Source organism: Orycteropus afer, unplaced genomic scaffold, assembly GCF_000298275.1.
Source record: "Orycteropus afer afer isolate SDZICR_OR568_19922 unplaced genomic scaffold, OryAfe1.0 scaffold00665, whole genome shotgun sequence".
In the NCBI taxonomy this organism is placed as follows: domain Eukaryota; kingdom Metazoa; phylum Chordata; class Mammalia; order Tubulidentata; family Orycteropodidae; genus Orycteropus; species Orycteropus afer.
This window is the reverse complement of record NW_006922252.1, coordinates 583,111-592,691: the sequence shown is the minus strand read 5'-3', so window position 1 is coordinate 592,691 and position 9,581 is coordinate 583,111.

Sequence of the window (9,581 nt, the reverse complement as noted above, 5' to 3'; positions counted from 1 at the left end):
CAATCTGTGTCCTTATAGATTATAACATTGAGAATGCTATGAGGCAATTCTACTCTGTCCTATAGTTCTACTCTGTGTCCTTACTACAAGTTGAAATCCACTTACAGGCAACTAGTTCATGTTTGTGTGTCCTTCAATTGTATGGCTATGATGTCAAAGTGTATTTAATTACTACTGAAACACACTAAAAGAAAACAATTGTATAAATATTGTAATTTTGTTATTGTTGTAAAGACATATATAGATAACACAGCATTTCAGCATTTGTTACTTCTGCAATTCAACGAGACTGATTACATCATGTGCAATCATTAGTAATATCCACTGCCATATTTTCAATCCCATACATAAAAATTTAATGCTAACCAGAAAAAAAAAAAAAATTCTATTTCCCCTTCACTCTTGCTTCTGTTGTTGTTGTTGTTGTTATGTGCCGTCGAGTCGACCCCGACTCATAGCGACCCCTCTTTGGGTTTCCGAGGCAGTATCACTACGGAAGTAGGATTGCCCAACCTTCCTTCCGAGGAGTGGCTGGTGGGTTTGAACCGCCAGCCTTCTGGTTAGCAGGCAAGTGTCTTAGCCACTATGCTACCAGAGCTCGCTTCTGTAACTACTGCTAAATTCTGATCTTTATGCATTTGGTGAAATCAAACTTTATTTGTCCTTTTGTGATTGACTTATTTCACTCATCATGTTTTCAAGGTTCCTCCATTGTTGCATTGGGAGCTTCGGTAGCATAGTGGCTAAGGCACTTGACTGCTAATCAGAAGGCTGGTGGTTCAAACCCATCAGCCACTCCTCAGAAGGAAGATGGGGCAATCTACTTCTGTAGTGGTACTGCCTCGGAAACCCAAGGAGGGGTCACTATGATTTGATACCATCTTCTGGCACTTCAGGTCCGACTCGAAGGCACATAACAACAACAACAACAACCATTGTCGCATTAGATATCAGTATAACATCAATATGCTTTCTTGTTTCTAATATTTTCCTATTTGCTTTAATCAAATATCAGACAAGTGTTAAATATCTATAGCTTAGCAAGAAAAAGGCAAGTAGAGAAATACATTAAACAATATATTATGTCACCAAAGTCTTTCTCTGTGACTTTAGTGTCAGCTAATAATTAAATAAAGATTTGCATCTATTCTGCAACCAATAAATCTCCTAGTCTTTGCTGATGAGGGCTTTGTTTGCACATTTGGGTATGTTTTTAATGCTCAGGCAGACCGTTTATGTCTGTGCCTTAGCCTATATTGCCTACTTGTACAGAGCCTCAAGTCAACCACAGGCGAGAGCTGAACTTCTTAGGTCATTCCTTGGCATACACACACCTTAAATATGAACGTGGCCATCTAGTTTCCCAGGAATATGTTGAAGTTTTACAAACTCTCTATAGACATCTCTCCAGGTTTTCACTTTAAGGTTTTTGGTTAGCTTGTGTTTGTTCCCACTGTTTTTTGTGCCTCAAGGTTTTGCAGTGCTAAACAATTGCTGTTGATTTTTTTTTGACAAATGTCCTAGGGAAAAGCTTGTTTATATTGGGCAATCTCTGAGTCAGGTCAAATAAAGCCATGCTCTGTGAGTGGAGTTTCACAGGGAACTGCTGGAGTGGTCAAATAATGACAATTCTCTGAGAATTTATAAGAACCTCAAACACATCATGACCCTTCCAGTCACTGCTGTTGTTGTTGTTGTTATGTGCCATCCAGTCAAGCTGGACTCATAGCGACCCCTTCTTGGATTTCTGAGCAGCTAGGCTGGTGGTTTTCATGTGGTTGCAGGCTTCATATTGCCTGGGACAACATGAAACTGGGGAGAGTAGAATGGGAATAGGGTAAGTTAAAATGCCACAAAGCTTTCTGATATTCAAACAGCTTTATTTATTTTTCTCCTTAAAAGCAACAACAACAAAACAAAACAACACCACCAAAAAACTATCACACATTTTTGCAAGTGCCCTTATTTTAGTTGTTGACACATTTATAGTTTTTGATGATACAGATTTCCTAATATCCAACAAAATCATTTACATTTTATTTCCTATATTTTACTTTTTGCCACTAAATGTTCTTTTTCCCTTTGTTTAGTATGTATGCGTGTATTTAATTCTGATTTTTAGAAGATGTGTAATTTTGTTCCAAAGGTAACTTTTTGAATTATAACTTCATATAGTTTACTCCACTATCTACTTCTTTAGAAAACATTTAGTAGCTCCATATTATGGTTTAAGGATATAATTAGCACATATTCTTCTTTTTTTTTCCTCTTTTTCTTCCATCCTTATACTTTTGGAAAAAAAAATACAGTTTTTAGTTTCTATCTTTGCAACATTCAATAATATTCTATTCTTTCCTTATACTTCATTTCATCTTCCACAATCAATTTCTGTTATTTGTAGTATTTCACTGTTGTTATTGTAGATTATATTTACATATCTATTATAACTCATAATCTAGTATTATTATATTCAAAAGTCACTATTAGCCTTTGTCTTAGTTTCCCAAGTCATTCTTTAGTTGTCTAATTGACTCCTCTTTAAAGGGTCAAGGGAATAATGTTTCCAGAAATATTGCTTATCTTTAGCTTTGATATTTGAAAGATGTTTTGACTGAATTTAAAATGCTTATCTCACACTTACTTGCCCTGAATATTTTGGAATCATTGTTTTATTGTGTCCAGGAATTCCATCTTGGTATGAAAAATTTTGAGGACGTTATCACTTTATTTTTTTCCTCCTATTTTATGAGGTCCTTTTAGCCTAACTGACCGGTGGATAATTGTTTATTTTTGAAGTCTAGTAACATTATCAGGATTTTTCTCAATGTTGATCATTGTAGATTAAGTTTCTGTAGAATACAATGTACCATTTTAATGCAAAGACTTATTCTTTTATTTTTAGAAATATAATTAAATATTATTTTGTTACATTATTTTGCTTTTCTTTTGAAGAATCTAATTATGCATATGCTGGAACAACTTCACCTTTCTTTGATATCCATTATTTTTACTCTAATTCATTTTTGAAATGTTTCTATATTTTACTTCCCTTGCATTTATTTTTCTTCACTTTGCATTATATATTCTTTCTTTTTTTTTTCTGAAATTTCTATTCACACATATTCCTTATAATATTAATCTTTTTTTTTTTTTTTTAATTATTCTTTCCAAGTGGTGCTAGGTTATGTTTCATCACCTCTTAATTTCTCATGTCTTCTCTGGTCTGCATTTGTGTCTTAGAGTCATTTCCTGTAAAGTCTTTTACCATATTATTATTTTTAATCAATTTATTTTATTCAATGTTCAATATGGCAACAATCTTTTCATTGATTTTTTAATTTTCAATGACTTTTTTTTGCCTCATCCCTTCTCTTTTTCCTACAGCGTATTATTATAGATGTTGTTTTTGGTTTGTTTTTGATTTCTCATTAATGCATATACTGGTGTCTACTCTGCCAATTCACCACTCATCTTGGTAAAGTGGAGGATAGGCAAAAAAGAGGAATGCCCTTTGTGGATTTACACAATGACTGCAATGATGGGCCAAGGTATAGCAAGGATTTTAATGATGCAACATAACCGGGAAGTGTTTCTTTCTGTTGTACACAGGGTCACTATGAGTCAGAGCTGACTCGAAGGCAGCTAACAACAACATTGTACCAATATGGTAGTTAAATTTCTATGTCAACTTTGCTGAGCCTGGTTGAGTGGCTGGGCAGCTGGTGATAGTTATTTCCCATGATGAGACTGGCAATCATTTCCATGGTGGGATCTACCACAAGCAGCTGATCAGCTGCCTTTGGGATGTGGTCTGCTTCCTGTTATAAGGAGAAGCCTTGGGGATAGTGTGTAGCTTATGGTATACTTGGACCCTGCATGTAACCATGCCATTGCTCAGCAGCTTGTCATGCTCTGCGACCTTGGGACTTACAATGGACTTGAATTAATGGCCTGCCATATGCTTTGGCAACATTGAGACTGTGCAATTTTATTTGTCAACCTTGGGCTTATTAGCTTCAGCAGCCAGTAGCTGCCTGAGTGAAGAGATGCCTCTAGCTTCAGTGGGCCGAGAACAAAAGGCAGAACTGAAGCCCAAGGTCAAGAGCCTTTCACCTAGCCCCTAGAGCCTGGCACTTTGAACTCGGACTTCTAGCCTCCCGAACTGTAAGAGAATAAACTCTTGTTTGTTAAGGGCATACCATTTGTGGTATATTCTTGTCAGAGTGGTACTACATAACCAGAGCAACCAATAAGATATTCCTTTTGTGGAGAATGTTCAAAGTAGTATCACAAGATAATGATTTCTGTTAACTTAAAATCTTTATTCTTGTTATCTTTGTCGTTGTTAGGTGCCTTCTTGTCAACTTGGCTCGTAGAGACCTTATGTACAACAGAACAAAACAGTGAACAATCCTGTGCCATGTTCACAATCCTTGTTATGCTTAAGCCCATTGTGGTGCCTTCCAACCTGAGGGAGTTATCTTCTGGCACTATGTCAGATAACGTTTCACACCTATTCATAACGTTCTTCAGTAATATATCAGTGTTTCATTGCTTTTCAGGGGCCATTTTTTTCAGAAGTGGATGACCCCGTCCTTCTCAGTCTGTCTTAGTTTGGAAGCTCTGCTGTAATCTGTTAACTATGGGTAACCCTGCTGGTATTTGAAATACTGGCGGCATAGTTTCCAGCCTCCCAGCACCTTGCAAGCCACCACAGTATGACAAACTGACAGCTGACTGGTGGATTTCTTCTTCTTAATAAATCAGAGTACTTTGTGCATATGTGGTTGACTGAAAATTTTGAGGGACATTTTTATTTCTGTTAATTTAATTTAATGGTGTTCTGCCATCACTCATATTGCCTCAGTTTTCATACAATTTACTTCTTAGGGTGTGACCCATACCTAAATTTTGACACACTCTGATATCAGTCCCTACTCTCTTCCATTTACTTTTCTTATTTTGTTGTTTTTTCAGCAACTCAGTTGCCTTCAGTATTATTTCAAATAATCAAGACTTGTTTTCTAATTTTGCAAAAAATGGACTTTACATTTCTGCTTTCTTTTCTTGTTCCACTTAGATAGCTTGTAGGAAGGGAGATGTTAAATGTCTTAGTTTATATAGCCATGTTCATACTGAGAATCTCAGATAGGTATTGATTCAGTACTTACTTAGAAATGGAGGAAGCTAATAGTCCATATTTATATTTTTCTTTTACTAATATAAACAAAAGTCAAGATAATGTTTTCAGGAATTCAAGTACAGAATTCAAGCAAAATTTCTAAGCTTTAGAACCACATAATTTTGAGGTTTTTACATTGCATAAGGGTTTAGAATATTTCATGACAAATCATGAACCATTCTCAACATATTAGTTTAAATTAATAAACATGGATGCCTATGCATAAATTTATGGTGAATGTGAAACTGGTTTGTGGTTAAAATTTTGCTGGATAGGTTGCATTTTTAAAATTCTGTTTAGAAATTTAAAATCAAATTAAGTGGAGGAGACCTATCGAACAATTTCAGATCTTGATGATATTTTACAATAGGTCTGGCTTTATGAAATAAATGTAAACTAGCAAATATGCTAAGAGGAGAGCAGGTATTTCTTGAACTTATAATGAGCTCATTAGTTATTCATCATGCTTTCATTCAATCAAAACATATTTAAGACACTGGTTAAGATACTCAAGATCCTGTCTTTGAAAAGTGTACAATCTATTGGGAAAACAAACAAAGGAAGTAATTGAAAATGTAATGAGGACTATACAAAAGAGTACTTTGAAACTGTATAAAATTGCACCTTTAAAAAAAAAAAGAAACTTTGTCTTTACATTTGTAAGGGTAAGGAGGAAATTAATGTTGTTTGGGTTAAAGTCCTGACTATTTAATACAAATTGTGGAAAACTGTAGTACACAAAAATACCTTCATAATGTAAGCTAGGAATTTTATCAATAAGAATTGGAAAATAATAAACTATAAAAGAGTTTCAAGTTTCTGTCAGTCTTTCAACATTTCCAAATACTATACACTTATAGCTTCAATAAGATGAATAATTTTCCTAACTTCTATTTTAATAGATTATGATATATGAAAGGGTAACATTTATAGGTGAAATGTTTAAGCAATGTCATTTTAATATTGAGATCAATACTTTTTTCTTTTTGTATTTTTAAGTCATTCTGTGAAATCCATCTTTCTTATAACAAGTACTTACCAAAATATCAGTTTCATGTTACTTTTAAATTAAATTTGTGCTACCTCTGCATAAATATTTCTGGGATATTCAATTATATCAACAATGTGATTTATTATAACAATAATATTAATACCAATTATTAAATATATGCCTTATACCAAGCACCATACTCAAAACTCATCATGTACTTTTCTCATTTAAATGAGCTCTGGTGGTGTAGTGCCTAAGGCAAATGCCTGCTAACCAGAAGGCTGGTGGTTCAAACCTATCAGCTGCTCCTTGGAAGGACGACTGGGCAATTTATTTCTGTAGACATACCACCTTGGAAACCCAAGGAGGCGCTGCTCTGAGTTGGAACCAACTACAAAATGTCAGGCATCATATTACATAGTGGTAACAAGCCCAGGGCTCTGAGCTGCTTTTCACTTAGGTGTGGCTCTATATTAAGACGGGGGCCTCAGATAGGCAGACCAGGGAATCGGGGGCTGCTTTTTACAGGGTTGTGGCTCTTTATTAAGGGCAGGGCCTGAGGTAGGCAGGATGTGGGCTTGGAGGCTGATTTTCCCTTGGCGGTAGCTCTTCGTTAAGGCTAGGGATTAAGGTGGCTAGGCCCAGGGCTTGGAGGCTGCTTTTTGCTTGAGTGTGGCTCTATATTAAGGCCAGGGCCTGAAATAGGCAGGGGGGGCGGGGGGAGCTTAGAAGCTGCTATTTGCTTGGGAGAGGCTTGATATTAAGGCTGAAGCCTGAGGTAGGCAGACCTGGGCATTGGAGGCTGCTTTTCACTTGGTTGTGGCTCTTTCTTAAGGCCAGGACCTGAAGTAGATGGGTAAGGGGCTTGGAGGCTGCTTTTTACTTGGGTATGCCTCTTTATGGGAGCTCTGGTAGCATAGTGGCTAAGACATTTGACTGCTAACCAGAAGGCTGGCGGTTCAAACCCACCAGCCACTCCTCGGAAGGAAGGTTGGGCAATCCTACTTCCGTAGTGATACTGCCTCGGAAACCCAAGAGGGGTCGCTATGAGTTGGGTTTGACTCGGCGGCACATAACAACAACAACAACAACATGCCTCTTTATTAAGGCTGGGGAATGTGAGGCAGGTGGGTCCCGGGCTTGGAGGCTGCTTTTCACTTGAGTGTGGCTCTATATTAAGATCAAGGCCTGAGGTAGGCAGGTGCAGAGGGGTTGGGAACAACTAAGGGAGACAAACTTATCTGTCATTTGTTGCCCTGCGGTGGCTTACATGTTGCTGTGAGGCTGGAGGCTATGCCACCCTGTTGCAAACTATCAACTGAGTTACCCATGGTGAAGAGGTTTCAGTGGAGCTCCTGGGCTTCGACAGACTCTACAGAAGGAAGAGGCCACCCGCTTCTCAAAGAATTGGCCAGTGAAAACCTTATGAATATCTGTGCAACATTGTATGATATATTATTGGAAAACTTTATGAACAGCCCTGAAATATTGTCTGACATAGTGCCAGAAGATGAACCTATCAGGTCAGAAGACACTCAAAATTTGGCTGGGGAAGAGATGACTATTCAGAGTAGAGACGACCTTAACAATATGGATAGAGTAAATAAAGCTTACGGGACCTCCATTGGCTCATGTGGCATGACTCAAAATGAGCAGAAACACATGTAAACATCCATTAAAAAATGGAATATGGAATGTATGAAGTATGAATCTAGGAAATCTGGGAATTGTCAAACATGAAATGAAACACATAAAGATCGATATCCTAGGCATTGTTGTTATTATTGTTATGTGCCATCAAGTCAAACCCACCCCTCCTTGGGTTGCTGAGGCAGTATCACTACAGAAGTAGATTGCCCAACCTTCCTTCCGAGGAGTGGTTGATGGGTTTGAACCACCAGCCTTCTGGTTAGCAGTCAAGTGCCTTAGGCACTATGCTACCAGAGCTCCTATCCTGGGCATTAGTGAGCTAGAATGGACTGGTTTTGGCCATTTTGAATTATTCAACCATATGCTCTACTATGCCGGTAATGACAAATTGAAGAGGAATGGTGTGACATTCATCATCACAAACACTATTTCAAGACCTATCCTGAAGTATAACATCATGAGTCATAGGATAATGTCTGTACACCTACAAGGAAGACCAATTAATACTATTATTATCCAAATTTATGCACCAACCACCAAAGCCAAAGATGAGGATATTGAAGATTTCTACCAACTTTGCAGTCTGAAATTGATCAAACATGCAATCAATATGTGTTGATTATCACTGATGACTGGAATGCAAAAGTTGGAAACAAAGAAGAGTCACTGGTAGTTGGAAAATATGGCCTTGGAGATGGAAATAACAATGGAGATTGCATGATAGAATTTTGAAAGACCGACAACTTATTAGCTGCAAGTACCTTTTTTTTTCAACAACATAAGTGGCAAATATACACATGGCTTCACCAGATGGAATACACAGGAATCAGATTGACTGCATCTGTGGCAAGAGGTGATGGAGAAGTTCAAAACAAGGCCAGGAGCTGATTGTGGAACAGGCCATCAACTACTTATATGCACGTTCAATATGACGTAGAAGACAATTAAAACAAGTCCACTAGAGCCAAAATACAACCTAGACAATATCCCTCCTGAATTTAGAGACCATCTAATTAATAGATTTGATGCTTTTAACACCAGTAACCAAAAACCAGAGAAATTGTGGGATGACATCAAGAACATCAGCCATGAAGAAAGCAAGAGGTCATTAAAAGATGGGAAAGGAAGAAAAGAACAAAATGGATGTTAGAAAAGACTAAGAAACTTATCCTTGAGTGAAAAGTAGCTAAAGCAAATGGAAGAAATGACAAGATAAAATAACTGAACAGAAGATTTCAAAGAACACCAAAAACAAATAAAGCCAATTACTATAATGAAATGTGCAAAGACTGGGAATCAAAACAGAAGAATATGCTTGGAACTTCTCAAGCTGAAAGAATTGAGGAAAAAAATTCAAGCCTCAAGTTGCAATATTGAAAGATTCTATGGGTAAAATATTGAATGATGTAGGAAGCCTCAAAAGAAGATGGAGGGAATGCACAGAATCAATGTACTAAAAAGAATTGGTCAATGTTCATCCATTTCAGGAGGTGGCATATGATCAAGAACCAATAGTATTGAAGGAAGAATCATAGCTGCACTAAAGAATTGGCTAAGAACAAGACTCCAGGAATTGACAGAATATGCATTGATATGTTTCAACAAATGGATGCCCCTCTGGAGGTATTCACTCGCCTATACCAAGAGGTTTGGAAGATAGATACCTGACCAACTGACTGGAAGAGAGCCATATTTGTACCCATTCCAGGGAAAGGCGATCCCACAGAATGTGGAAATTATCAAGCAATATCATTAATA